Source organism: Oryzias latipes, chromosome 11, assembly GCF_053564925.1.
Source record: "Oryzias latipes strain Hd-rR chromosome 11, Olatipes_Hd-rR_3.1".
Classification (NCBI taxonomy): Eukaryota; Metazoa; Chordata; class Actinopteri; order Beloniformes; family Adrianichthyidae; genus Oryzias; species Oryzias latipes.
Genome location: NC_136247.1, coordinates 17,670,385 through 17,673,248, shown reverse-complemented (window position 1 = coordinate 17,673,248; position 2,864 = coordinate 17,670,385). Strand labels below are relative to the sequence as shown.

Sequence of the window (2,864 nt, the reverse complement as noted above, 5' to 3'; positions counted from 1 at the left end):
TTAAAGTTTTAAAAATTGACAGGTAACTTTCCTCTTGGGTTGCAGTCCCAAAACATCACAGTTATTGAGAAAATCTGCATGGAAGAATGGACAAAAATAGCAGCTACACTGTGTGCAAACCTGGTGAAAAACTGTAAGAAATGTTTGATCTCTGACGTTACTAACCAGGGTCACCTTAGAAAGCATTGAGAGGTAGTTTTGTGACCAAACACCTCTTTTCTGTATAATTTTACAAATAAATTTAAAAAAAAATCATAAAATGTGATTTCTTTATTTTAGTTTTTTCCCTTCTGTGTGGAAATGTGTCATAGAGGAACATTACCGACCTCCCTCGACTTTTAAAATGGGACAACCTGCAGAATTGCTAACTTCTAAATGCTTTTTTGCCCATAAACAGGACAGAAAATTCCTGATGTCACTCTTATGATTCTGAACGCCAAACAATGAAGCGTGAAGCAGGTACATTACCACCAAACTCATCAATCTACCAGAAATTGACAAAATAATGTAAAGTGAGAGTTTTTTTTTTAGTCTGGCAGGTTGGTGGGCCCATGCCCAATTAACAAACTAGACTTTAAAGAATGCTGAAATTCTTGCTTTAAAGCTGATTTGAAAATAATAAAAATAATTATCCAATATGCAGCTGCTATGAATGAAAAATTAAGCAAAAACATCATGCAAGTCTAGTGAAAATGGACTGAAATAATATTTTTTTTCTTGTTTAAGTCTGACATGTCAAACTGTCCTCTTTTGCAACCATTCTCCTGTGGTCTTTCAAGGAACTGCAACATTTTTTACATTACATTAAGAAAGCAGAAAGTTAGGGCTTTGGTGTCGCACCATCTTGGAAGTCAGCAGTGAGATTGTTTATGAAGTAGAAAGTAACTGTAAGATGTTTTGAGTTAGGCCAGAATGAAGGTCAAGGGGTGTTACACATAAGGAAAGCTACCATGCAGCCAGAGACAGGCTAACCTTCTCCTTATTGATTCACTTCTTCAGAGAATCTGCAGTGATCTAGACCTTCTGGAATCTGTGACTTTTTTGTGATTCCTGCAGGAAAATATCTTGCGCTGCAGAGGCAGAATCCAGTTTTCTCATTTGGGTCATTTATTATACTTTTCACTGAAATGAGGCACATCGTCTCACATCTCAAAGTGGGAAACTAAAGACAATTTCAGTCAGACAACTCATGCAGTAAAAACATTTTCTTCTCACATTCTTTAAGTTGGGCATTCACTGTCATGGTCACGTGAGACTTGGCAGACCCAAATGCTGGAACCCGGAAGAAAACTCTGAGAAATGTCAGGTAAGTAGAAAAAAGGTTTAATTCACTGCCAGTGAATATGAGGACTTGAGAGTGGAATGAATCTTGAGGCAGGCTGGAGGGTTCGGCGGTAGAAACCGGAGTACTTGGCTGAGCAGGATGTCAGGATCGGACGAGGAGCATGGGCTGAGGACTGCGACCAGAGGAGCACTTGTGGTGATAAATCCTGGGGATAAGTAGCAGAGAGGAAAATGAATGTGGCGAAGTTAAGCAAAAACGAGAACATGAGTTGCCCAGACTAAGCACCGTAGAGGAACAACGAACTGGCGTTGAATACTGGTCCTGGATCTCCTTAAGAAGCTGCATGCTGATGAGATGAGTGGAACCAGCTGGTCGCATCCGGAGCAGAGCAGAGAGGGGGAGGGGGAAAGTAGCTGACAGAGGCACCATGACATTCACATTCTTTAAGTTTGGCATTCACAATCTTTTAGTTTGGCACTCACATTTTAGCTTGGCATTCCCATACTGTAGCTTGGCATTCCTATTCTTTAGCTTAGCACTCCCATTATTTTATTTCACATTCTTTTAGTTTGGCATAAGGTTCTGTACAATTCCATGAATCAAAATTTCCATAAAACGTTAGGGTAATAACTACCCCTAATGGAGCTCACAGGTGGAAGCCGGGGAGGAGGGTGGGGCGATAAACGCAGCGCTGCGATAAAGAAAGAGAATGAACAACTTGCACACCTGGACTTAAATAGGACGCTGAACAGGTGAGTTGATTAACTGGACCGCCCTAGGGGGGTAACCGCGTAAAACATAGCCAGAGTAATCTGCCTGAAAAGCAACCAAGGTTGCCCATTTCATACCATGAAAGCAATGACACACATTTTATTACTAAGGTTTCTGTCATGGTGCCTCTGGCGGACTCCTCCCCCTCTCCTCTCTGCTTGGCCTCTGATTGCTCCCAGCTGCGTCCACTCTACTCATCACCCTGCCAGACCTACTTAAGGAGCTCCAGGATCATCATTCATCGCCAGTTCGTTGCCCCTGATGGATCATCTAAACCCACGAGTGGACGCCCAAATCTACTTCCATCCAAGCGGAGGATACCCCCAGAAAACCTACCTCCTTCCAGCACGCCGTCTGAACTCCAGGCCTCAGCTCAAGCCACAGCCGAACCTCCAGCCACGCCACAGGCCACAGCCGAATCACCCGCCTCGTCCAAGGTTCGCCCGGAGCCGTCACAGGATTCCTAGACTCGTCTTCAAGATCGCAAACGGGTCGTCGATCTCGCCATCCCCTGCCACAACAGGACTGCGCATTTCCCTGAAACATTAAATCCATTTCTACTTTCACTCTTCTCCTGTCCTCCTTCCGGGTTCCAGCGTCTGGGTCTGTTAGCCTCGCTAGAGTCATGACAGAACGAACTGGCCAAACGCCTGACCCAGCTGACCCGGAGGGACTCCGCCTCGCCGTAACTCAACAAGGGATTATGTTAGGACGCCAAGCAGATGCCCTTACCCAAATGGCTTCGGCGCAGCAGGACTTATTTCGCCGCTTAGACGGTTTGACCCAAACACTCCTGGAACTAACCGGT

General features: G+C 44.6%; 1 long non-coding RNA gene across 1 annotated transcript; it reads right to left on the bottom strand.

Annotated features, from left to right (window-relative positions):
• Positions 1-1,430: 1,430 nt before the first annotated feature.
• Positions 1,431-2,167, bottom strand: LOC144995629 (uncharacterized). Its single transcript, XR_013659156.1, has 2 exons — positions 1,571-2,167; positions 1,431-1,490 (listed from the first exon to the last, which is right to left on the bottom strand). It is a non-coding gene; the product is annotated as an uncharacterized LOC144995629 (long non-coding RNA).
• Between the last annotated feature and the right edge of the window lie 697 nt (positions 2,168-2,864).